The sequence below is a fragment of the Nyctibius grandis genome, chromosome 6 (genome assembly GCF_013368605.1).
Source record: "Nyctibius grandis isolate bNycGra1 chromosome 6, bNycGra1.pri, whole genome shotgun sequence".
Lineage (NCBI taxonomy): Eukaryota > Metazoa > Chordata > Aves > Nyctibiiformes > Nyctibiidae > Nyctibius > Nyctibius grandis.
Window position 1 is genome coordinate 64,558,547 of NC_090663.1, and position 27,650 is coordinate 64,586,196.

The following is a 27,650-nucleotide window of genomic DNA, read 5'->3' on the forward strand; positions in this document are numbered from 1 at the left end:
GGTGAGGCTTGGGAAATTACCCCTGTTGCTCTTGGGTTAGGGGTGGGAATTTTAAGCCTTACCTATTTGACAATGTATTTATAACCTGCCATTATAACCTGTCCTGGCCTGTGTGAAGCACAGCTAGGGAACACTTCAGGCCAGTGTAATCTTTGTGAAGACTTTGTCATGGATTTTTTTTTCCCCCTCTGTATTTCTACCATTGTAAGTCTTGCAGATCTTCTGCGTGTCTTTTTCTCCTAGCTGCTTTTAACTCTCACTTTTTAAAAGTGAAGATTCCTGTGTGATAGCACTAGAGAAGTAAAATGTGTCTGTGGTTGGCTGGGCTGCAATAAGCTATTTCTGCACAAATTTATTCTCTCACCTCATGTTGATGTCAGCACGTTGTGTTTCCAGAACCAGAAGTCTAAAGCAGCTTATATTTAACACTTTCTTCAGAGAGAGACTGGAGCTTGGCATGCTCATGCAGAGTAACAAACTCTCATGTTTCAAGGACAACCCAAGAAGATGTCTTGGGAGCCCATGCCCTGGACCACATTGTGCCACAGATTGCCTGATGCAGGCGATGAGCATTTGGGCAGGTGAAACCCTCACTTGGTGGGTTGAAGTGAATGGATACTCAGGCACAGGCTTCTGCAGTGGCTGCTCAGCCTGGCAGCAAGTGTTCAGAGCTGGCCGACTTGGCCTAAAGATTGTGAGTTAGTATTTTTCTTTTGTTTTTAGGAAAAAAAGCTTAGAAAGCATCAGAGGACTGAAGAGCAGAGAGGACTTCCACTGTTCTCATGCTAGTTCTTGTCTACCATAAGCACTAAGTCATATAGTCCTGCCCATTAACTCATTTTAACATCTTTACTATACCATCTGCTCCAAATAAGATGGGGGTCTGATTTAGCCTTACATGGAAGCAAAAACCTGAGCTCTAGACTTCCTCCATATGGAGGACTCCTGGTGAAATGAAAGAAAACCAAGGGAAATGCTTATTCAGTTCTTTCTGTAGATCCCTGTACCACCAACCTCTATGTTTTGGAAGAGTTATGAACCATGTGTTGCCCCTGCCAGCATGCCAAAAAGGAGACTTTTACTGCATATGCAGTGCTTAAGCCTCTGCTCTCAGGAGCTGTGCTACCTGCTTCAAATGGGGAAAATTAAGCACCCTCACGGTGTGCCTTTGCAGCCCATCTCTACCAGCTCCTCTAGGCATACTGAGGCATTGGGAACGTGGGGAGAGACTGAAAAAAGCTATCTTCCTTTGGGGGAGCATCCTGAACAGCTTCTGATGTTGGGAGCAGGAGCATGCTGCTGCCAGCAACCATGAGGTGGCAAGGCATTGGGCCCTGGCTGGGCTTCTTGGGGTTGGTGGTTTGTTTGTGGTGGTTGTTTTTTTTGTTTGGTGGTTTGTTTTTTTTTTTTCCCAACACAAGGAAATTGAATGTATTTGCAATCGGGCTGTATTGTAGTTGTAATCTATGGCAATTGTGGTCATAGATTTGTCAGATCCTCCATATTTATCTTCTTAAACGAAAAATTTGTTTAGAGCTGGCTCAGCCTAAAGATGCTAGAACGGCTGTTGTTGTTTCAATGGATTTGGCTTCAGAAATACATTGTCTGCATGGGCACTTAAAACCACATCCACTGGCATGTACTGCAAGCTTTTTCCTGATGCCCAGAATGCACAATAAGTATTTACGTACATAACTCTGTTTTATAACACATTTTATGAACTTTAACCCTTCATTCACATCCTTTACTGCATCAACCATGTTTCTTGCAGCCAGAGATATTTGCATTCCTGCCTGTCTACCTCCTAAATGAGCAAGTGTGACCTCATACATTTAAAGTGACACATGGGAGGTATTTCTGGGTTTCTCATGAATAGAGAGCAAGAATTGCTTACTTTCATATCTATCGGGGGGAAGGAGAGTTGGGGATGGGTATCACTGTACTCAGTGATTCAGTCTGTCATGTGCCTGAGTCTGAGATGTCACTGCTGGCTGACTGCTGGGTATCTCTGCGAGTGGCAGAGGCAGCTGTTAAAGGCTAATGTGTGTTAACTTGTGTTTTTATAACTCTGTTCACTTATGGTTTTGTATCTCTGTTCACCTTCCACACCATAAGGGAGGGTGAAATGGGGATCAAATGACTGGAGCAGGAAAATGCTCCCAGGCAGCATTTGAAGAAGTCAGAGTGCCTTGGATTCAGTCCTTGCCTAGGCTGGAGAAGGGTGGGGGGAGATGTTGCTATTTCTGCAAGATGTTTCACTGTTGGTTTTCTGATAGAGGCTTTGAAAAAGGAAGGAGCCCAGGCTGCCTGCTTCCTTCTTTTCCAATGAAGCAGCAGCAGCACAGCCCCTTCTAAGTCTTCGGACTTTGGTTTACAACCAGGCAAGTTAGTTCCTCCAGGTTGTCTCCTCTTCTGAACAGGTGGCTAATCCACTAAATAATGAGCCTCTCTTTTTTTAAAAAACCTTCAAATGATGAAGCATTAGCTCCTAAACCACCTAGGGAAGCAGCATCTGGTGTGTCTATTAAGCCATATGCACTCAAAATTCAATATAGCAACAGAAAAAGACAGAGTGAACATTAATTAAGAAGCCCACTGATAATAAGAACTGACTCTTCTGTAGAAACGATCTATACTTGAAATAGTTTGATTTTTAAAAAGAAAAGGAAGGAAAAAGACATAACTGGCAAAAGCTGAACTTTGAATATTCTAAAAATAAGGGTATTTTAAGGGACAGATTGTAATCTATTCCTAGAAAAATAGGTATGTCTATGTGCGCATATATATATATGAAGCTATCTGATATCCATTTAAGAGATGACATTTGAATAATGTTTTGTAACTAGGCAAAGAGATGAAGATCTAAATATGGGTACTTGGCTGATAAACAGGTATTGTTCAGTGGAGGCATGGATTTAGTACTGTGGGTGCAGGAGAGGGATTTCAGACCTGAGATCAAGACCTGGTGGATTCCCATACTGGGGTATGCTCTGTTCTCTTGGCCATGTCTGCAAGTGCAGCTGGCAGGAAACTTCCCCAGACTAAGAAAGCAAAATCCACCAATCTCAATTTAGATCATCTTGGGTAGCAGAGGGAGTGAATTTCATCGGTAGACATTAGCAGGCTTGCACAAAAATAATGAATCATTCATTTGCCCTGATATCTTTGCTGCAGTTTGTCCAGTTGTAGCAGAGTCAGTTGGAGGATGCTTGTGGTGTTTGTGATGAAAAAGGTTAATTTATACATTGTAAGCTATTCTTATGGTTTGGCTTTGTTTCAGTTCTTGCACTACTCTCCCTTCTGATCAGTTCCCCAGGGGAATTTTGACCGGAAGCCACAGATGCTGCTATAAATTAACCTAAATGAGCAGCCATAGTGCTGTATAGTAAGAATGCAGCTAAATGTTTTGAGGGTATATGAAGTATATGCATCATCAGCAAAGTTCATTGCTGTGAACATTGTTATTAGAGTGGCTACCAAGGGTTTTCCATGAATGTTTCTGAATTAAATTAAAACCTTTCAAAATTCTTCTCATGACTTTAACTAAGATAACCTTCTGCGAAGTGAAAGTATCTGGGTTTTGAACAACGAGTGGAAATTATTTAAATGCATTAATTATCCAGCTGTTCTTAGAGAAAAGATAATTTAGAAGAAAATACTTTCCAATGAAAAGTTTTGAGCAACCATAATTATAGGTGCATCTCAGTACTTTGATGTAAAGGAATCCAAATGATGAGTAACTGGAGCATGTCCGAGTTCCCTAAACACCCATTGCTCCTCTTGGCAAAATAAACTCACGGGTTCTAATAAATGTTGAGTAAAAGTCTAGCAATTTTACAAATGTGTTGGAGACCATTTATACCTGCCTTTTTCCCACGTGAAGAGCCCTTCTGTGTTAAGCAAGTCCTTTTTTCCATGCTTGTCTTTGTGAAAAGTTGTCAGTCTGAGTTTCTGGTCATACCAAAGCCAGGAACAAAAAGCAGGAGGTAAAACCTTCTCCTCTTCCAGCACAACCAGATGCAGAAAGCTGTAACTAACATCTTGATGGGAAAGGAATGGTATCTGTTACACATATTTTAACATGTGCATATATACCTGTATTGCATGTTTGTATAGGTATTGATTTTTAAAGGGAGGAATCCTGAAGGTGAAATGAACGCTGGGGAGAAATAGAACTGGTTTCTTTTTTCTCTCTGATGGGACTAGCTGAGTCTGTCTTAGCTAATATAAATCTGTGTTATGAGGCCACAAGTCTGAAAGCAATGCTTTTGCTTTGTGGTGCGTACAGTAGTAATTGAAACCTCAGCTGTCACCTGACTCCTATATTCCAAAGCTCAAAGAAAAAAAAAAAAGCAGAGACAAAACAACAAAAAAATTTTTTTAATAGTCTCTGCATGAAAATGCTTCAGCAGCTCTCCTTTAGATCCCAAAGATACAGGATGCACGTTTCTGGTGTTACAAAAGAAGCAGTTTCTCCAGCCTGCAGCAGAGAGCGATTGCTGCTTTCATGTTCATGGGCACAGTAGTTAGCATCTTCCCAGTTACAAACAGCATTGAAAAGAGCCTCCAGGTTATGACAGTAAGTGGAATATCCAAGTCCTGAGGCTCGGAGATGTGCAGGATGCATGCAAGCTCCAGCTTGCCTTGAGATGCAAGCGTGTCTGCTTGCTCTTGAAAGGTAAATGTGTTTATCTCAAAGGCAGAGTTGTCTTGTAGAGCAGCATATGCTAATGGCCAGGAGGTCTGACCTACTCAGTAGGACCCTGTTCAGTGCATATGCAATACAGAGATGGCCTGTATATTGGCATTCAGACTGGGAGCGGAACTACGTAGGCTCAAGGGATTAAGCCAGCCGTTCTCATTGCATTTCTCTCATGAGAACTAGCCAAAAATGGAGGTATTGGGTTATTGTTGGCTTTGTTTTGTTGTCTCTGCTCTTGTCTCTCCCCGGTGTGCAGCTGTTGACAAGCGCAGCCCTTCCAGGTCCTATCACGGAGAAGTCAAAAGGAATCTGCAGGTGATGTTTTGGACCTGGCATTATTGTTTGCAGCAAAACCATACAATGAATCCAAAACAGCTTGTGCTCGGCTGTTGTTGGCAGCAGCTGCTGCCTTGCCAGACTTGGTAGCATCTCCAGATATTGTGAACCACTGAGTTACACACTGCTGACTGCTGTAGAGGGATTTCTGGAGGAGAAGGGTCATGTAATGAGCCAGAAGTATGAGAGTATGGAGTGAGGGCCTAGCTGCGCGACAAGAGTCATGTAGTTAGTGTCAATAAGCTGACCTTGGAGAGAAGAAATGAGGAAAACCAGCAGTTGAGCAAACAAGAGTTGAGGGAGTAGCCAAGGGGAGCCGAACACGGAGGAGAAGAAACAAGAACTGATGGAGCCAATTAAGAAAGGACCAGTGGCAGAGCAGTAACCAATCAACACATAAAAGAAGAGTATGCTTGAGGTGTGGACAGTAATATTAACCAATAGCAATGCACATGCTTACAGCTAGGGAAAGTACAAATGTATAAAAGGGACAGCTTATGCTTAATAAAGCGTCTTCACTTTGATTCACATTGGATTGTGTGGAGTCCAGTTTCTTCTCCTCAGACTGCCACATCAGTGTGGACTGCCACAGTTGTCATTATTAATCTTCTCTCAGATTTTGTGATTTCCATTCCCACGAGTGTCCCTTTTCATTTCACTCCCCAGAAATTAATAGAGTAGGAAGTTTTGGAAGGGTTTTGGCTTTGCTTTCAGTGATAGGCTTGGATATGGTAAAATGTGAAAGTAGCCTTCCTGCGTTGTGGAGAAATACGCTCGTAGCAGCGTGCTGGAGTCACCGGGGATACATCACTGCAGGACTTGCTCCTGCCTGGAAGTCTTACCTATTAGGTAAGTGGATTTGCCTTGAAAACATCCAGCAAGTTCAACTGTTGATGGTTTTAAACTCCTTGAAGCAAATCTGTGCATCTACAGGAGGGCTCTCCTACTTCATTCTCCTGGAAGCAAGGTTGAAAGTTATTAAAAAGGGTCAGAAATGCATTTGACATCTGTGGCACAAACACACGCAAATCTTCATCTTGGGGGAGAGAGGGCCTTCAGGTAATGGGATTTAGGCAGTTTTCCTCTTTAAGACCTTGTTAGGTGATGTGATTGCCTTGCCACCTAGTAACAGTCCCATAACAAGACTTTTGATGGCTGTCACTCAGCAAGGGAAGTGAATGAAGTTAGATGATGGTGATAAATTGCCTGCCATGTTGGCTGCAGAAAGGGTTAGGACAGGGCAGTTGTCCACCTGAAGCGATGCGGAGCGCTCAGCAATGGGAAGTGCATTGTATTAGACTTAATCTGTGGGTGCACGTGAGAGCAAGTGCTGCAAGGTATAGTGCGGTTATTATTGTCATAAAATCCTTAAAAAGCAGAAAAAAAAACAAACAGGTAGGGGACAGAAATATGTTAATTTCTCTGGCAAGGTCAGTACAGCTCCAGAGAGCAGCATTGTTGTGTTACCTGGCACCAGCAAGTTCCTGGCCCTACATTTATTTTTCTCCCCTTATTTTTTTCCCCAATTTGTGCAAAGTTCTTTTTGCCCCTCCAGCAAATGCCCCACACCTTTCCATCATGACTTTCATTCTCTCTCATTATGGATTTCTTGCTTTCTGCAGTCACTCCTTGCCTGTGAGACGGTACCAAAGCTGACTTTTGCCCCGCTCACATCAAGGGAAGGGATGCTGGGCAGTGTTGCTCAGGATGGGATGATGCTGCAGGGGAAAACATCTAGCAAAAGGTATACCTCTAGGAATGTAAAGTGCACGTAGTGGAGCAAGGCTCAGCAGGGATGGTCCAGAAAAATGGTGCAACTGTGTAAAGGAAGATACCTCCAGACCTTTCCAAAGGGAACTATTCTTGGGGCTGGAGTTGCAAGATCAGCTAAGCTTTTCCTAACCATATCTCTTATCAGTAGGATTTTGTTTGCTTCCCTGCTTTCATTGCTGGTCAAGGCCAAGAGCAGATGCTTCCCCAGGACCCCAGTTGCTGAGATGTGGCGAGTAGGGCCTTTGAGCTACATCCATACCACACTCGAGATGAGCTGGGCAAATTCTCTCCTTGCTTCAGGTGGTGTCTGTAATGCAAAGAATGTAAACATTAATTTATTTTTGATTCAGTTTTCAGTAGAGTTAATTCTGGGTCAAACAAAATTATAGTGCAGGTTCTAAACCAGCAAATCTTCTTCCAGGCTTTCATGCTGACTCCTTCGAAATAGCCACTCGGCTGTGTGCATTGCTGTGTAGCTACGCGAGTCCAGCTAATTTTGGTTTCCTAACTAAATCCTTGTTGGTTGTTTTGACTTTTTAGAGTGAGATTTCCAAGAGAAGCAAACAAAAGTTAGGTTTCTAAACCTGTATGCAGGCATGTAAGTGAAAGGTGTAGAGTAAAACCTGTATCCCATTGAAGCTAATGGTGAGCCTTCAGTCACTGCTGATTTTCTGGGAAGGCTTCTTAAGTCCCTAGGAGTGGCTGGGCACTGACATAGCACAAGACAAAAATCCCGCACTCATTTCTTGCCTAAGTGTAGGACTTTTCAAAGCAGTCGGTGGTACTGGGAGTGATTTGGACTTGGGTTGCCAGATTATTGAAGATTGGGCTTTTAAATGCATTTAGGTGTTTCGTGACTGGACATGCAGGACTTCTGAAAACCCAATTCTGGCTTAGAAAGTTTTCACCCAACATCTTGCTGTTGGAGTAAATGAATGTCTGCAAAGGGTGCTAAGCATTTGTTGAATTGGTGCTTTTTTGTTTTCAGAGGCCAAATATTGCCGTTTTCCCTCTAAGAGGGAGTGAGCTCTGGCAGCAGCTCAGAAACATCCCCTCACTGAATCTGAAGTGATCCAGAGAAATTTGCTGGAGTTGGTTATGGAAAAAAATAAATGCCTGCTTAAGCAGTATCCTTTATTAAATTTGAATTTGTAGCATGGGATGAAAAATGTCTCTCTTCATAAAGGGTATACTTTATGAATCAGTTCTCTGTGATGGTAGTTGTTGAAAGCTTTATACAGAGTGTATGCTTGGGAATTTAGCTTGGGCACAGACACAGCTGCGAAATTTCTGGCCAGCAGCAGAAATTTCCTCATGTCTATCTTTCATGAAATCATTGCAGGAACATTTACCTGCCTTCCTACCTCAGCAGCAAATGCTTGCATAGAAAGGAGATGACAAATACAGTTCTCCCCCCAAGGTTACTTGTAAGAAATATTAATTGGTTGTAAAGCTAGAGGTAAATAATGGAGAGGGTGAAAACAGAAGGGGGAGGCCAGGAGGGAGTCTGTGATCCAGGTGGCAGGCAGGCAGTTGAGCTGAAGGCACTCTCGGATCAAAAGTAATCATACTGCCATGAAACCCGTAGGTAAACACTCGGTGTCCTGATAACAAATGTCACTGCACAACAAAAACAGAAGGATTTTGTATGCATGTGCCTTGCTAGGACCCTCGCTTGCCTGCAGCACCTCATTTTCTCTGTTAACCTGAGTGCTGTCGGGTCGGATCCTGCTTTCAGGGCTCACCCAGAGGTTGTGGGGTGCAGGGACTCCGGCATTGCTGGGGACTGTGGGCACAGAAGCCTGTTCTGCAGTTAGTGCTATATGTCTCTTGAGATGTATCTTGCGAATAATCAGTTGATGTAGTAACACAATCAAACAGTCAAGATTTAAAAAATACTTTGGTTTCTGAATTACAAATTGCAGTGAAATTTTTTTTAGAGGAGGTGTTATGGTGAGAAGAGCTGGCTGGAGCAACAGCACAAAATCTTCCAGTGCATGTAGACCAGCACGATTTCCCATGCATATGGATGAAAAGAGAGGAACTATTTGTATTTTTCCCAATAGGCTCTACCAATGTCTGACATATTACCGCAGGTCTTCCAGCAGAATAACAAAGAAAACAATAGTTTTCCTCCATGGTCTCAGTGACTCTCTCTAAGAGTTCTGGCTTGGTATTAACAAGTAAACAATGTTTGCTTCTGTTAGATTGCCTTATGCTACAGAGATAAAATAAAATTACCAGGAAGAGGAGGTTTTATAAATGAGTTACTGTGTGGTTTTTTTTCCTTTCTGAAAACAACCCAAACCAAATGCTGCCAATTGAAAGGAACAAGGGGAGAAGTCACTGAAGGAGGAGGCGATTGGATATATATTTATTGCATTTGTAGGAGTACATTATTGCTGATTCAATGAAATAAGAAAATTGTTTAGGCTTGCCTGAATGAGCATTACTTTATCTAATCAACCTTTTCTAAATTGGTCTTAATGTACTTCGATAAATACATTATTTCCAAACCCCAGGTTGTGTGGGCAGCATCAATTCTACTCTGCTGTGGCACCGAAATGTGCCCATCCTTTTATTCCACGTTGGAAAGCATTATACTCTTTTTTTTTTTTTTTTTTTCCCTGAAAAAGGGGTTAAGAAATTGGCTGGGAAGATAATGGATCACGTGTGGCTGAGTGGGATGGGTTATTTAGTGGTGGGGTGCCAACTTCTGTGTAGGCAGGCTGCTGAGTGCAAGCCTGGGCTGCTGTATGTGTAGGGCTGATTTTGGTGACCCTCTGTTAGCCTTCTCATGTCCTTCAGGCCAAGAGGACTCGGTATGCTTGTACCCATGAGGTCTGTGGAGTGAGTTGCTTTTCCAGGGGCATGGGAAGCCAAAGTGCTTTGGCACTTAAGTACTGAGAAAACTCAGTGGCTTGGGACTCTTCAGATTGCTGCCAGGCTCGGTTTTGGGGCTTTTAGAAGATAACCTCCAAAGTGTGACCCAGAAGGCTGATTTCATAAGGAAAAAGAAGGATCCGCTGACAGACCTTGGTATAACCTCAGGCAAAGGAGCTGGGATCAGGGGCTAAGCTCTCCTCCTTGTACCGTTGGGCAAGGAAATTTCTGGCTAAGCAAATAGAGGAGGGTTTGAGCACAGGCTGATGGTATATGTCTTGCTAGCAGAGCGTGCAACTTCTCCTTGCTCCTACGAGAAATTAAACTGGGACTGTTCCCTTAAGTGCATTAAGTGGTTGTAATTGTGGTGTTATTAAGCCAAAATGATATATCTAAAGGTCTTCATGCGTGCATCATGAAAAAGCTAAGAAGCGTTACAGGGCTGGGAAGCAATAAACCATGCATTCATGCAAAAAAACATTGTCAGTTTTGCCTTTGATAAGCAGTTAATTTAACTCAGAATTGGCAGTATTCCCTGTAGTTTGTGTAGGGAATTCCTAGGTTATGCTGCGAACATCAGAGTAATAGTTGGTTATCTGAGACAACTGACAAGCATTGGAGCATGACAGCTTTTGGAAAAGCAGAGTCCAAACATAGGTTGAATCTGAATATATTATAGCGTCAAGGCTGCTGTAGGTGTGTATTATGGCAGAAGAAAAAGCAGGATTGTTTTAGTTAATGATAGTAGAGGCTCTGTCTATGTTAGCAGGTGGGGTGACGCGTTGGAGATGGATTCATAGGGTGAAGCAATGTGCTGTGCATCTTGCAAGGCCCCTGCTTTATGTTGGCCATGGCTTGGCCCCTTGGAAAAAACCCTTGAGTGTGGTAAGCGCACTCCCAGGGCACATCTTCGGGTTGAGTTTCGTCCCCCCACAAATCAATTTTGCACAGTTGGTATTGTGTGCTGAGGGATGGTAAGTTGGGATAATTGAGAAGTTCACTTCAAAAATACATTCCTGAACCAAATGTTCAATGTAAGTACATTTACGCTGTATTTTACAGCATTTACTTTGTTCACATTTGACTTATTTAAGCAACTGTCCATTTTGGCACCAAAACTTGGTACAGTCAGTGGCTTTGCTAACCCTGCACCTGTAAACAAGGGTGTAACAAGGTTGTCTCAACCGTGACTCCTCACTGTGCCCTTATAAAATACACAGCACTGTTACAGGACTGTGTTTTGGAGATCCTCTTGTGAGTGTACGGTTCAGCTAACCAACAGGTCTGTCCAAAGGAGAGACCTTTAGCAAACAAAAATACGAGCGCTACAAAGAGAGGCAATGAAAGAAGCCCAAAATCTGTTTCTTTCGTCTAAGGAGGGTTTAGGAGACCTTTATTGTCCCTTCTGTGACATCTTGATGTTGGTATGGAGGTATCCTAATGGAGCAATATGGAGAAGATAAATTTTTTTAATATGATTTATATACATTTATTATGTGGGGGAAGATGTGTGGACTGACATGTATTTTTGTGATGATAACAAGGATTTTGGTTCATAACCAAACTCTAGCAGGACGCTTCCCACCCCATTATAAGACCTCAAGGGGTTGTGGCCTAGGGGTGTGCAAGCAATCTCATTTGATGCTCGGTGGTTGGAGAGCAGCCCCAGGTAAGACTGTAGGTGACAAGGTATCTTTGCATGCAACAGCTCACACTGGTTGGAGAGCTGAGCCTTGAGAAACCCAAAGTTAACACAAAATTACATCTGTGGCTTGGAAACTGTGGCTGAGGAGCTCATGACCGTTCATTTTAGGTGTTAAAATGTCTGTGGGGTTGGGGATTAGAAGGTGAGATGCTGCAAGGGTTGCAAGGTAAGGTCTCTTGGGGGCAAACTGGTGTGTAGGGGAGTGGTAGCTGTTACACTGGGGGGCTTTGCAGAAGAGCAGGCTTAAGAAATCTGAGAACAAACAGACTGTATTTGATCCCCGCAAGGCGATATGAGAAGTTTAATGCATAGCCTTCTGCAAAAGCAAAAACATCATCATTTATAACCTTTCAAGCAGCAATCTCATTGAAGGGAAATAATGGATAGCAATCTTGTTATTTATTTATTTGGCATACTTTTTAAAAGATGAGAGCTAGTTTCTACATTTGTTCATCTTCAGAATGACATACAGCTCTCCGAGTAAGCCACACATAAGTTTCATAGACCACGGCAGTATATTTTGGTTTTTTAAGAGCTATTGGGTAAATCCAAAGACTAGCAGATAATGTTAGCCAGAGACTAACTTGAAAGCCAGAGACTAGCTTGAAAATGATAAGCACAGAGATATGAAAGCTGTTCCTTTCCTGCTGTTGAAATGGGAAGATTAGTGGAAATGTCATGGCTCAGAATTCATGAAGCAATGTTTCTCTAATCAGCCATCAGACTAAATTGCCAGAATACAGTATATTTATATTTATTTCTTTTATATGAAAATACTCTTGTCTAAAGGCATGCTGAAACAGGTGTTATAAATATATGTAGAAACCCTTATACATAATGTTCTGGATTACAGGGCTAACCTCCTAATTGTGTTATGTCTGTGATTAGCTCCTATAAAATAGCTGGGCATACAACTTGGTAAATACTTGCCATAACATGGCCTGCAGGAGGGGCCTGACAAAACTCAGTGCTGCTCACTGCCCATTTACCTTGGATGGGGGTATGGCCCATGTATGTCTGGTGGTGCTGTGTCCTTTGGCTCTAGAGCAAGTAGGAGGTAAAGGTTTGGTTTGCTTTGCTTCGAAAGAGGTCTTGGCAGTGCCTGCAAGTAATTTGCTGCTTCCAGGTGCAAGTGGTGACATCTGGGTAGATGTGTCCATATGGCTTCTGTTGTTCTTGGGAGATGTATCTATGCTAGAAAATGCCAGATTTAGGAAGAGTGGGGGACAGAATTTGCGTAAGCGTGTCCTATACATATAAATATATAATATATATATATATACACACACACATGTACACACACCTGTGCCCTGCTGTTCCTCAGCTGGAGGCTTCTGCCCCTTCGGGTCTGGACACTAACAAATTATTTAAACTAATGAGCTTGCTTCACTGAAGCAGGTGAGGGAGAGATCACTCCAACTGCTCTGCTGGCAGATCTGGAGGGGCAGTAACTTCTGACTAGAAGAGTGTTTGGGGCAAATAAACTCTTCCCCCATTAGAGCCAGGTACAGGAAAGGTAATGGGTGCCCTTGGCTCTTCCTGGGATGGGACGATCTTTGTGCTTCCCTGTTCGGCCAAGGGAGCAGGCTGGAAAATAGCTCTGCTTTCTTGTGAACGTGCTGTGTGAGCAGAGAGAGGAGGATGCTCCCAGGTAAAGGGAGCTCACGCGGTAAGTAGGAGATGAGGGACATAAAGCAGAAAAGCACAAAACCTCATGGGACAACATAGGATACCTCCCCAGTTAGCGACCTTGTAGTGGGAAACCCATGGGCCCAATAAGTGTGCCAAAAAATATTGCATGTTATTTTGAGGTTATATTACCTTTTTTTTTTTTTTTTTTATCCAGCACGGTCAAATTTCATATTCTCTGGTCTGGCCTGAGATTTATAGTGGTACAGGATATTAGTGCTTTTCCGATTACAGTGCTGTGGCGGTAGGAGACTTCCATGCATCCCTCTTGCTGCTAGAAGGCTGACAGCATGAACTTATGCCTGCATGTGTATTAGTAAGGGTTATTAATTTCTTTTGGATGCAAAAATAAAATTAGTGTCCCTTGGCTTTTTCTGAACTACAAATGGCTTTTTAAAGATGTAAGAATCAGAAATCTTTTTTTTTTTTTTTTTTGATACCTGGATCCTTTCCCGAACCTATCATTCACGTGATCATTTGTCATTAGGCACAGCAGGCAGGAGGTTAATTGTAATTGTGCAGTCACCTGGACTATTGTGTGATTTGAAGCAGAGTTTCTCTGCTGTGTCAGGTCCAACAGTATATTATTTGAAAGCATTAGTGCCAGGTTGCTCTTTAAATCTGCCAGGGAACTGAGGAAGAAGTGATTTAAGCCTTCGATTTAGTGCTCTCTTCTTGCTGTCTGCTTCAGGCCACTTTACTAGTGATAGCAGAATGTGAGCGGAATTAAATTACAGAATTTTTAAATAAAATAAAATCAAAAGTAGCAACTGAGAAGGTGGAACCCTTCATCTTGATAACTTAATACCATGTATCTTTGTTGACAACTCTATATGTAAATCACTAATTATTCTAAACTATTCAGTTCCCCTCTAGGAAATCCAGACTTCAACATTAAAGGCTAGCTATAAGGAATGAAAGCCTTGCGCCAATTCCCCACAGGTTTTATTAAACTGCAGAGAAAACCCAACGTTTTTCTGCATCATGAATAACAGTGATAGAGGGGTCAGCAATTTACCTACATTAGTGGAGATTACTGGGTTTGGGGCCATAATTGTAAGCACTTTATGGCTTCAGCAATACATATTTTCTACCTCAGTGGAGCAGCAAGGGAAGGGCACAGCTACCATGAAATGACAAGAGTTTTCCATTCTTGGGGAAAGAAGGAAGGGGGTCAACAAAACCTCTACCTTGGACTTCCAGAGGGCGGACTTTGGCCTATTTAGGACACTGGTTCAGAGAGTCCATGGGAAATAGTTCCTGATAACAACGGGGTCCAGGCAAGCTGGACATACTTTAAGAAAGAAATCTTAAAGGCACAGGAGCAGGCCATCCCCATGAGCTGAAAGACGAACCATGGGGGAAGAATTCCGGCTTGGTTGATCAGGGAGCTTTCAAAGAAACTTAGGGAAAAAAAAGAAGGTTTACGATCTTTGGAAAAAGGGGCAGGCAACTCAGGAAGAGTACAAGGATATTGTTAAGTCATGTAGAAGGAAAACTAGAAAGGTGAAAGCTCAACTAGAACTCAATCTAGCCACTACAGTGTTTTTATAAATACATAAACAACAAAAGGAGATCAAGGGAATATCTCCATCCTTATTGGATGCGGGGGGAACACTGTGACCAGGGATGAGGAAAAGGCTGAGGTGCTTAATACCTTTTTTGCCTCAGTCTTTCACAGTAAGACCAGTTATCCTCAGGGCAACTGCCCCCCTGAGCCAGTAGACAGGGACGTGGAGCAGAATAGACCCCCTGTAATTCAGGAGGAAGTAGTTAGTGACTTGCTGTGCCACTTGGACGCTCACAAGTCTATGGGACCTGACGGTATCCACCCAAGGGTACTGAGGGAGCTGGCAGAAGATCTTGCTAAGCCACTCTCCATTATTTATTATCAGTTCTGGCTAACCGGGGAGGTCGCAGATGACTGGAGACTGGCCAATGTGACGCCCATCCATAAGAAGGGCCGGAAGGAGGATCCCAGGAACTACAGGCCTGGCAGCCTGACCTCGGTGCCCAGCAAGGTTATGGAACAGATCATCTTGAGAGCGATTGCACACCACATACAGGACAATCAGGGGATCAGGTCCAGTCAGCATGGGTTTAGGAAAAGCAGGTCCTGCCTGACCAACCTGATCTCTTTTTATGACCAGGTGACTTGCCTAGTGGATGAGAGGAAGGCTGTGGATGTAGTATACTCGGACTTCAGCGAAGCCTTTGATACTGTCTCCCACAGCATTCTCCTGGATAAGCTGGCAGCCCATGTCTTGGACAGGTGCACTCTTCACTGGGTTAAGAACTCGCTGGATGGCAGGGCCCAGAGAGTGGTGGTTAACGGTACCGCATCCAGTTGGCGTCCGGTCACTAGTGGTATCCCCCAGGGCTCAGTACTGGGCCCAATCCTGTTTAATATCTTTATTGATGATCTGGATGAGGGTATCGAGTGCACCCCCAGTAAATTCGCGGATGACACTAAGCTGGGTGGGAGTGTTGATCTGCCTGAGGGTAGGATGGCTCTGCAGAGGGATCTGGACAGGTTAGATAGATGGGCCGAGACCAATGGCATGAAGTTCAACAAGGCCAAGTGCCAGGTCCTGCACTTTGGCCACAACAACCCCATACAGCGCTACAGGCTGGGGGAAGAGTGATTGGAAACCAGCCCGGTGGAAAAGGACCTGGGGGTATTGGTGGACAGACGGCTGAACATGAGCCAGCGGTGTGCCTAGGCGGGCAAGAAGGCCACCAGCATCCTGGCTTTTATCAGGAATACCGTGGCCAGCAGGACTAGGGAAGTAATTGTCCCCCTGTACTCAGCACTGGTGAGGCCGTATCTTGAGTGCTGTGTCCAGTTCTGGGCCCCGCACTTCAAGAAAGACATTGAGGTGCTGGAGCGAGTCCAGAGGAAGATAACAAAGCTTATGAGGAGCGGCTGGGGGAACTGGGATTGTTTAGCCTGGAGAAAAGGAGGCTGAGGGGAGACCTTATCGCTCTCTACAACTACCTGAAAGGAGGTTGTAGTGAGGTGGAGGTTGGCCTCTTCTTCCAGGCAACTAGCAACAGGACTAGAGCGCATAGCCTCAAGCTGCACCAGGGGAGGTTCAGGTTAGACATTAGGAAAAATTTCTTCACAGAAAGGATTGTTAGACATTGGAATGGGCTACTCAGGGAGGAGGTGGAGTCACCATCCCTGGAAGCGTTTAAGAAAAGACTGGACATGGCACTTAATGCCATGGTCTAGTTGACACAGTGGTATTAGGTCAAAGGCTGTACTCGATGATCCCAGAAGTCTCTTCCAACCTAGATGATTCTGTGATTCTGAGAGCACAACTGGCTCTGCTCGGCCGATATCTCCTTTCATTGCTTTACGCTAGAGGTGATGTCCAGGAATGCTGTGAAGCTGCACAACTGATTGAGAACGTCTGTCATGAATGGTTTTTGACACAGATTTTTCCCAGCCTTCCCTTTTTTGGGATGGCAGGTCCTTCACAGACCTGCCTGGTGGCTGGGACTGGGTTTGGTGGCTTCAGTGCTGTCTGGTCCAGCTCTCAGGCTTGCAGTTTGGTAGCACTCCCAGACGGAGCTGTAGGTTGCTTGGTCTGTGTACATGATGGTGGTACGTACCCTTCTGTAGCCATGGGGTGGCTGGCTCTCTTGTCCATCAATGCATTTGAACAGCACCTTGGTGGTCCTATGTGAGCTGGGGGGTGGCTGGGTGCAGGATGAGGGTTGTGGTGTCTCATGTGTTTTGGACCATGAAAACTGTGTTGGGATGCATGGCCTTTGAAAGAAGAGGGCAGGAAGAAGATGCCTCTGCAGCCTGGTATAGATGTGTCATGAGCAGGTGTCGTGAATCCCAGAGGAGGTGAAGGCAAGCCCTTGCCTAGTCGTGCTGCCTGTAGGCAGCGCTGGTGTGGCTGATGCTGGGTAGAGGCCCCGTAGTGACTTTGACAAGTGCTGAAAGGTAAGGTCTGGTTAAAACCCTACTACTTAACACCTTTGTTCTGGATTTTAACTTGAGTTATAGATTAATTTTTGCTTTTAAACCTCTCTTGAAGGTAGTCTTGCAGAGATGCAGGAATCACCCAGAAGATCAGAGTCCCTTTGTTACGTTCATTCATTAGCCGTTTACCATAGACCTCTAAACTCTGATTGTTGTCTTGTTTAAATGCTAGATTAATTTTCTGTTGTTTCATCTTTCTAGCTAATTCTTACTGTATTTCATTGTAACCCATCTGCGTGCTTCTGGTCCAAAGTTCTTTGCAGGGAGAAACAAGCTGAAGGCTTCTAAATTTGGGGCTCCATAAGCAAAGCATGTTCCTACGTTATCCCTGGAAGAGACAGCTTTGTTACCCTCTGCTTCTTTCCTCAGGCTGGAAAAAGGCAGCCTTGGAAGGCAAAACTTCCTATTTAGATTTCTTCTCAAATCTAATTCTTAGGAGCAAAGGAGAACTTTCTTTTTTTCCCCTCTATCCTTTTAAAAAAGAAATAAGACCAGACAAAAAAATCTTCCTGTGGTTGAGTGTATGGAGATCCTGATGCCTTCTCCAGTGCTGGCCTTTTTGTCTTTTTTCTCCTCTGCCTTCTATTTATATTATTCTTGGCCACCTTTCTTGAAGGAGCTATTGATTAAAGGATGCAAACTGCCTCAAATCCTGCATATCAAGCTGCTCTTTTTTTCAAGTTGCTCGGTATGTGAAGAGCATCCATTTTTGCACTGCAGTGCAGCTTTACCCAGATACCTGGTCTCTCCTTTTTTATTTTAAGAATTTTTTTCCTTTGCCCTCCCATCCTGCTAAATGGACATCTTGTCAAATCCTGTTTGCACAGACTGACAGCTCTAGAGGTCTTGGAGAAAAAGCCAGATCCCTGCACATACACCCTAACAAACAGAATCAAAATGTCAAGGCACAAGTGAAATATATCACTGTGCTTCCCTGTCAGATTTTGCTAATATCACCTGGATAAATTGACAGAGAAACACCTGCAGCAAGTTAACCTATTTTTATTAGCACTTGTTTCACATATTTATATTTGGTTATGAATATAGGGACTGCTGGGGTGAAAGCTTTCAATTATTTCCTGGCAGGATGAAATGCCCCCTGTTCTTCAGACTGGAAGACAGTCGGGGAAGTGAAGTTGCTTTCAAATAGCACAGCAATTAATAAAGAAAGAAAAAATAATTTCACAGTCTGTTGTTAAATTAGCAATTCTTCAGAGTGTCTGGAGTTCCTGGCAGAATTAATATGCGCTCTGAAGCCTTGGGCAGCCTCGGTGCATATCATTTACCCAGCAGCTGTAAGAGCAAAATGCAGAGATAGAGAGGTCCTTGATTGCAAGGGAAATACTGGAATTATCTGTCTAGTAATCATTCAGGAGCCTTGTTCACAAATAATCAAGAAACATTTGGATTTGGATTACATCCCTTGTTCTTTCAAGACAAAAGTAGCAGAAACAGTGGCTGGAAAATGATGAGTTAAGTAATGTGGGGAAAAAAAATAGGCAGAGAGCAGCACACATTTGAGCAGTGAGAAGAAAATATACAATAAAAGTGCAATAAATTTCCCTTGTATTGAAGGGGAACATTTTATAGCAGCTTTCTGCAAATTGAATGCATCTACATAAATAATGTAGCAACACATTTAATTGCAACTGTTTATTTTTAAGTTTGGCTGGATGATGAAAGAATTTCTGTGCGGAATAATGAACATTGTGGTTTTGCCACTTGCGCAACTTTTAAAAAAATAAATTGTGAATGGTATGTGGGCTAAGTGTCAGAGCCTCAAAAGTTCCTAGCTGCTGTCTAGTGCATCTGAGAAGAAACCAACATGCAGAAGTGCATCCATATGGAATGGATGCTGGATATTGGGGAGGCCAAGAGATGACAGGGAGAAAAATATTACCAGTCCCTTCTTGAGTCAGGAAACTCCCATTTGGTCTTTCAGCACAAAGCGTACCACTTCAAATAAAAGAATAAATGCTGGGCTTGTTACATTTGCTTTCTACTGGTTGAGCTGTTGGTGTTTGTGTGTTCAGGCTTTCTTCTTAAAAAGGCTAGAAACTTTTTTTTTTTTTTTTGGTCCTCATGACAAAACTGAATCTTTGATTCTTCAGATTCTCCTGCAGTCTCTCCATTTCAGGACTGCTGAGAGGACAAGCAGCATCCTTCCATGCTACCCTCGCCCACTGGGTATCACAAGATAGATGCCAAAATACTTGACAAGGCTTTGAAAACAAGGTGTGGAGGGCAAACTGTTGGAAGCGGTTGTGTATGAGACATAAGATGAGCAGGTTGCAATCTTTTCTTGCAAGGCATAGGTATGCCAAACCCAGGGCGCAATGCCCTTGTGCCCATACCAGATACTCCCCTTTCTCCCCCTTGTTGTCTTCCAGTCTTCCCTTGAGCAAACTGAATGTGAATGGTTTCTGTAAAGCAGAAGCATTGTTTTTTTTTCCCCAAACTACCTTAGGAAGACTGTTCAGGTTGATGCGATGCAAGGGTGCGGAGATGGAGCAGAAATTACAAATATAGTACTGAGTTTCCAGGGCAAATAGGCTTGTGTTGGCAATGTTTATTTCTTTGGATGTAGCTGGAGAGCCAGCTAAGCTACACATGAGCAACAGTATTCCCTTATAATAATTTGGGAATTAAATCTCCATAAATCAAGCTTTGGCAGCTCAAAACCTTAAATAAAAAGCCTGTAAGAATGGCCAGCATGGCTGCTGCAACGTGTGCTTCAGGCTAGTGCTTTATGGTATGGGGAAATGGATTTGGCGGGAAGGAGGTTGTGGTGAGGCTTCATGTAGCAAGAGGGAAGGCAATGTTTGCTTTGCTTTGCTTTACTTTTTGCTTCACATCTGAATTTCTGGAGCAGTTGCATAAGTCAAACAGCCATTTTCAGGGCAAGAACAAAGCCCATTAGAAGCAGCAGTGGACAGGGATGCTAGCAGGACATCTCTGTCCCAAGAGTAGGATACATTTGTCTCAGAAAAGTACTATTTATAGTCTGACAAAGCAAATATCTTCTTGGGATATAACTGCGTATTTTTTTTCTCTGGGGTATTGATGGTTTTTTCTCTGGTCTGGAGTCACAGCAGTTCTAGCTATTTCATGGCATGGACTGTCCAGCTCCAGCATCCAAAAGCCATGAGGCCACCTGCCCAAATAGTATTGAGATTGGCTCCAAAATCAGGAGGTTTAAAGTGTCAAGTTGCATTGACTTATTTTGGGTTTGAGCATGTTTGTTCATATGCAGCAAGCTTTCCTCCAGAAATGGGAGAGATCGTACTGAAATAAATTCTATTGTTGTTGCAGGGCTGCAGGATTGGAGCTCAAAGAAAAAGCTCCCAATATTGTCAGGCCAACATGGGAAGAGCCAGCAATGCCTCAGGTTGCCCTTTGTTGAGCTGGTTCCTAAGGAGGGTCTGTTGGGTGGAGTTACTTGGCAAGGCAGTTGAACTGTGAAGTGTTGCAGTGTTCATCTAACCCAAAGGAGTAGTTTAGCCAACTTAACAAATAATGTCAGTATTTTTATGTCTTGTTAATGAAACTGAAATCCTGAAGTGTTGTACCTGCATGTGACAAGATAACTGCCTGATGTTTCTGCACTTTGTTGTGTGTGGAGCTTGCTCAGTTTTCCTCATTAAATTTGTCAAGGTATTAATACTTGCCACATCCTCTTTGCCCACACTCTTTGATTTGTTGCCTCCTAACCAAAGCCGAAGAATCTCATGGTGTGAATATCAGGGCAGAATTTAGCTTGGTGGGACCTGCATATGTAACTCCAACTGGTGTGCTTCAATGCAGAAATCCACAAGCTTCTGCGGAAGGAGGCATGACTGAAAGGAGATGTTCCCCAAGAGACACATTCATGTTTCCTTCTGTGCGCCTCTAAGCTGCCTGCCTGCTGCAAAATTGGCTAGCGTCGCCTGTATCTTAAATTTGCAAAAAAAAAAAAACTCCACCACTTCCCCGGAGTCACTTTTATGTGCATAAACTCATTTAGCACATTTAGTCCAAGCAACTTTGGATAAATCCTTCCTATTTTTTTTTGGTCAGGAGGACTGTGAAAGATCCATCTCCGTCGCTCTCTGGTGGAATTTGAATAGATGTGTCTGGAGTGACATATGTTCAGCCATAAATTACAGAGGAACAATTTTTAAATAAATTGTCTGCAGCCAGTCCTACCAAATTTACCTCCCAAGACAGATGATCATAAAGCTAGAAGCAAACAAGCCCTTAAACATTTGGGGCAGAGTTTGAAAGGATTGTTTCGTGTAGATGTTAGCATCACCATAGGTTGGTAGGGTGCTGCCTGTTTTGGACCAAAATAGTCAGTGGAGGAAAGGCTGATTTTATACCACCTAGAAAACTTGTCCACGTGAATGAAGTTGCGCAAGGTAGAACCAACTAGAAGGAAATATTTTAAGCATTTTTACTTCTTTACTGCCTGCATGTGTACAGTCTCTTAGTTCAGGCTAAAACCTTGAAATGTTGGTAGAGTAAACACACATGACATAAATCATCAAAATAAATCCTCCCAAACGTCATATTTCTTAACCCCAATGGGTTGCAATTGTCCAAACCACAGCATAATTAGAGAATCTTTCTTTCTTTGCTGGCTGGGCTCCAGATCCCTATGGCAGGCTGAACCAGAAGACTAAAACCCATTTATTGCAGTACTGTGCCAGCAAACACGAGGCTTTCAAGAACCCTAATTTCCAGGAGATTTTACGAACTGGTCTTTGCATTACTGTCCGTAATACATGTACACAGACGGACACAGGAGAGTTTTGGCTGCATCGTTTTCAAGTTTGATCCTGTTGCCTTTAGGAATGATGCTTGTTATTGCTATTCAGTCAGCGCTGCTGTCGAACTCGAGGGAGTTCTGCGTCTTGTCCATCAATCCTCCTCTCGCTTAGCGTGCAATGCAGCTTGAATGTTTAAGTTACCATTCACGTAACAAAGGATAACCCAGGGTGCATGTCTTTGTGTGCAGAAACTCCCAAAACAGACTCTTGTGACTCTTGGATTACACATGGAGCCAGGCATCTCAAATTATGTTTGTGAGTGTGCAGAAACAAATGTCTCTCTGCTGCCTTCTGTATCTTAAATCGGATTTTTCCCTTAGGTGCAGCATTGTAAATCATTGCTTCCTCTGTTTAAGGGAGCAAAATGATTTCAGTTTGTCTTCATTTAAAAAAAACCTAGTAATTTAAGCATAATTTAAGAGCATTTTTGTCCCACACCTTCAAGAACAAAGAAAAGATACATAGGTAGATTTTTATAGACAGAGATTTATGGAGACAGATATTTTATAGCTATAATAGGCAAAGAGGCTGTAGCAACAGAATGTCAACTGCATTTTTTTATTGTAAGCCAGATAGTTGGGGCCTAGCGAGACCAACCTGGATTTGTCCCTTGTTAACCAGAGAGTGAGGAGGACCGCAGGTGCCACCTGGGCTGAGAGCTGAAGGAGCCCTTGTACATGCTTGCAAGAGCATACAGCTGCTGGTGACAGAAATTTTGTGTTTGCTGGGAAATGACACTTCATCCCAAGCAGTGCTTTCTCTAGAAATATAACAGTTTCTCCCAGAGTTCTTTTGGACAGGAAAGTTTGGAAAAAAACCCCACAAAACCAAAGCACAACCAGCTAGCCCTGCCATCGCCACAGCTGGTGGGAGCACGCTCACGCAGTGCTGAGTGCTTTTGAAAAATCTTGTGTTTCTCCTAAGAGCATTTATTTTCCATAGCTTGCATTCCTTCTGCAAAATCAAACCCAAATGATAGCGCGGGTTTGCATATATGCCAGGATAAATCTTCCCTGCTCCTCCATCATGCTGCTGAGAGTTTAAGCTTGACTTTGGTTTTGCCTCATTGATTGCTTCAAAATCTTCTTTAGAGCAAAGTCAGGATGTGCGGAAATACAGCCCATTAAGATCTTAATGTAATCACAAGCTTTTTCAAATGCATTGTGTTCTAGGTATTTTTATGGCTTGCAAATGTAGCTGACTTGGGAATTTGATGAATTTTTCAGACTGATGCCATGTGATGAAGTTTTATACCGTTTAGAAGAAACACATTAATGTCATTAGTGGAAGTTAATTCTTAGTTTTCCAGCAACTACATTCATGTCATAAATTGCCGTGTGACAATTTAGTGAGTCACATGGTAGAAAAAGTGGTATTTCAAAGGGAGGAACTGAAAGTACTAATTTATTTATATTCTAGTTTTCAGGGTTGTTTTGGTATTCGGAGCTAGAGCTGATTTCAATGCTGAGTGGAGGTAATTGAGCCTGAGTTAGTGTGGTGTTAGACAGAACAGCATCAAAAGACAATGTTTTCTTAAAACAAAAAAAAAAAACTTAAGAGAGTGTTTCCCACGTGAGATGCTTGAATCTGCTTACATGCAAGGTAAGGGCTGAGTCTCTTTTTTTCAAGGTGCAAAGCCCTCAGGTGCCCCATTTATCCAGCAAGCTCCAGGAACCCATTTAAAAGGACCTTTAACGTGTCTGGGGCTGCAACGTTGGGTGCTGGAGTTACTGAAGGATGCTGGCAAATCCACTGGATTCAAGCAAACCAGCAGCTTCGAATTACAGTATTTTATTAGTTGGTATTTATTTAATTCCCTTCAAACCCCCAAGGCGTGCTGCAGGAAGCAACATAGCGCTATTGCAGATAGAGACACCAACCCTAAAGGAGATATAATCATGGCATTTTACACATTTTTCCATAGCTTTATAGCTTTGGCAGCAATTTTGGTGTTGGCCTGCAGTTCAAGGAGAGCTGTTAGGGAGGGCAGGATTAGCTCTTAGGAGCCTGCTTGTAAATTCTGCATGAGGATGCTCAATGATGGGTTGCTGTAGTTCTTGAAATACTTTTTAGAAGAGCATGGAGATCATTTGTTTTTATTGGTTGGGAGACATGAAGAGAGTCTGATGTGTGTTTTGTTTATTTTTTTTGTAAGTAAAAGTGCGTGTCAGAAGCACAAGCTGAGGCTTGGAGTCTCTGAGCAGTTTGATTGATTCCATGTTGTAAAGACCCTACCTCACTAAACCTTTCTTTAGGTTTTCGACACTTCTAAGAGGCAGCTGCCCCCTCTTCTTGGTGCAAATGCTTCAAGGCATGGCAGCTCTGGAGACTGGAAGAGAGATTGGTTTATTTGTAGCTTGTTTTTGCTCAAATCCTTCAACTCTTGAGGCATATTCCCTGTGCTGGAGCAATGTGCTAATAAAGGCAGAGTTGATGAGCTTCTCTCCTTTCTGCTGAACTCGCACACCTCCCCCCTGCCCCCCCATCCTGCTTGTATTTCAGCTGAGAGCCGTCTTGGTGTGGATTATGGGTGTGTCCATGGGGCAGAGAGTTTTATGCTGCGGTTGCTTTTAAAAGCCATGATAACTTGAGCTGTGTGTCCCTGCCTGAAGAAGTTTGCAGTCTGAAAAGGCAAATGGGACTAAAGGATGGGAAGGAGAAGCAAAGGGGCTTTGCAGTTTGGGGAGGAACCTCAGTTTCAGCTGGATAACCTGTGCTCCGTCTAGACTAGGCATACTTATCCTCATTAATTTTTGTTAGATTTTGTCTGTTAGCTTTATTTATGGATTAGTGGTACTGCCTTATGAGTTACACTTGTGGTTTCTGATTCCTGTGGAGACTAATTTGGTGCTCTGCAAGGGAGACAGTGTAATTCCCATTTGAGCTTTATTTTCTGGGATATATGAAAGGTCATTTTGATGATCCTAAGCACTTAAGTACTGTGAGCTTATCCTCCCAGCATCACAAGAGTGCAAAGGGAGTAATAGGTTGGACTTTTTTCATATCTCCTGGGGTTTCAAGGCTTATAGGGTTGTGTTTCCTAGCTTTTCTCTCTAGGGACAAAACTGGAATTCCCACTAATATTAATTGCGTGGTATATGGCCACGTACACACCTGTGGATATGGAGAGCCTCAGAGGTGGTCCTTGCTTCCAGCACTTGTTACCTGGGGTAGACGTGGGGCAGCAGGAGAGGAGAGGAGAGGAGAGGAGAGGAGAGGAGAGGAGAGGAGAGGAGAGGAGAGGAGAGGAGAGGAGAGGAGAGGAGCCCTGCCTGCTGGATGCAGCCTTCAGCTGCAGTTCAGGGATGATTACAGGGATACAGCTGCAAATCATTTGATGTTAAGGCTTGCAGAAAATAATCTGTCAAGTAGTCTCAGCTGTTTGATGTTATTGGCTTGTTCTGCCTGCTCCGCTCCCCCGCCCCCCCCATACTCACTGTCTTTAGTACTGATTCAGCATGTTAAGATTCCTTCTCCATCCACCCATGTTCAAAGAGCTATTTTCTATCAGCATGGCTCTTGTGGGCTCCCGTCTTCAAGGTATGAAGCCAGTTTCTAATCCAATTGCTGCTAGTTTAAGGGATCAGCTCACACCATCGCTGTCCTGAGAGGCTCTTACTGCTGTCCTTCGTTGCAGCCATCTCTCTGGCCCTTCCTGAAGTGCGCAAGCTAGAGACTGCATGGACTTAATGCTCCATGCCCGCAACATTTTGTGGTTGCTACTAAAAATAAAAAGAGTGAAATTAATTTGCTAATAATGGATGTGCTACTAATAGAAACACATCCCACTTCTACCTAACACCAGCAGGTTGTTTATGGCATATTTGCTGTGTCTAAAAGTACTCTCTATTTTTTTTTCTAGCAACCAATTTCATTTAAAGACTGTTTTCACACACCAGTGTCTGTTAATCAGTTAAGGAGTTATCAGTTTTAATGTTAGGAAGAAAGAAGCAGATTTCACCAACAGCTTAAAATTTTATTTCATTTCTTTTCAGCTGGCTTGCAGCAGACTATGGGGAGTCTTAGGCTCATCTTATTTCTTCTGCTTTTCCCACCTCCTTGAAAAGAGAGATAGTACCATTATGTGTGTGACCATACTGTGCTAGTTCTAGGTATCCTTTCAAGAGCTATTGAATTAGAAATACTAACATAAAAATATAAGAAGACTAAAATAAGGTTTAATTAGAAATTAAACCCTGGACACCCATGTAATTTTAAATAAAGTCATGTATACATCATGAAGAGATTGTAAGGTTGACTGTCAGAAGAGGAATGGTAAGATAAAGACCAAAACCCAAGGTACGTGCAAGGTAAGCTATTTGTGGCCCTGTTCTAGTCTAAAATCAATTTCCAAAATATCTGAGACATTTCCACCAGTGGCAGAAAAATGATACAGTACCAGCCCCTGCTTTTGGCTATTGATCTCAGCCAAGACTGTGCCTGTACGGCTACCCTGATACCTGCTCTGCAGTGTGGAGGCATAAGATGTTCCCGGGTCAGCTTTCATCTAACAGCATCCATTTCATCACAGCATCCCTGTTTATTAGAGGATTGCTGCTTGAACCACCTCACTAGCTGTCCTTTCCTTTGTATCATGTACAAAGCAAACAGAGGAAAGGGTGCAGAGAAAAGTGTTATAAGAGATACTAGTTATGCCTGAAACACCCATGCAGCTGTGGCTGCTTCTGCTCCTGAGCATGGTAGTGCAAGTGTGGTCTCCATTAGGAGTGGTCCCCAAGCTGCTGGTCGCAAGAGGCTGGAAGGCTGTGCTGGGGGAACGCTGATAATCCCCTTCTGTTGTCCTCAAAGCATCTGCTGCAGGGGTCTGGACTCAGCACAGCACCACTTGCTGTGGTAACTCTTGCATTTATTTTTATTTTCTGTTCTCCCTTTTTTTTGCATATCCCATCTCCTGTCCCTGAATTCTTCCTTTCTAACCGACACAAGAGTATTTCGCTTAGATACGACAGCACGCTTCTCTGCCGGCTGTTTGTTATGAGGACTCATGTTGAAATCTTCAGTGTAGTTTAATGTTCTTGAATGTTCTTCCTTATACCTTTTGGATAGAGAAGGGACTTGCTTGACCCATGGGAGGCTGCAGATTATACAAAAATTAGCCCAGTTCAGTTTTATTTCACATCCCTCATTAAAACATGGGTTATTGGTGTTGTACATCTGTTGGCTCCGTACTTATTCATGAAAACCAAACATTCCCTTTGAGCTGAGCTACATATCATACCATCATTAACAAGCTGCACCTCGTTGAAAATCTCTCAAGGAAAACTGACTTATTTTGCATTTACTACTTTGCACAAAATAGAAGCACGGTAAACTCTTGTGCTGTAATGATTTTCTGTCTGTCTTGATGGGACATAATGAGATAAAGTCAAGTCCTCTTTTGAAGGCTAATTACATCGAGTACACACTAGACGTGGGCTGCGCTCGCTATATGTTACAGATTTTTGTGCTTTCATTTCCCCATCTCTATTGTCTGCGTGTGCAAGTGAGTTTGATTTGGCTTTGAAATACAAATTTTAGGCTAGAGAGGAGCCATTTGGTGGTCTTCTCTCCCAGAAGACTCTCCAGAGATTGTATAACAAGTCCTTGCTGTAGGTAGGGCAGCATTTGAACGTGGCTGTGAAGTAAATAAAATAACTGAACTCTATGCTAGGAACTGAGGAATATGCCATAAAGCATGAGGGCAGCTTGTGGCAAGTCCGCTAACAGCCATCAAGAATAAATTCAGCTCTAGGTTTG

General features: G+C 43.1%; 1 protein-coding gene across 1 annotated transcript in view; it reads left to right on the forward strand.

The window, feature by feature from the left end:
• EPHA5 (EPH receptor A5) overlaps window positions 1-27,650 on the forward strand; it is a 208,058-nt gene that overhangs the window by 82,902 nt on the left and 97,506 nt on the right.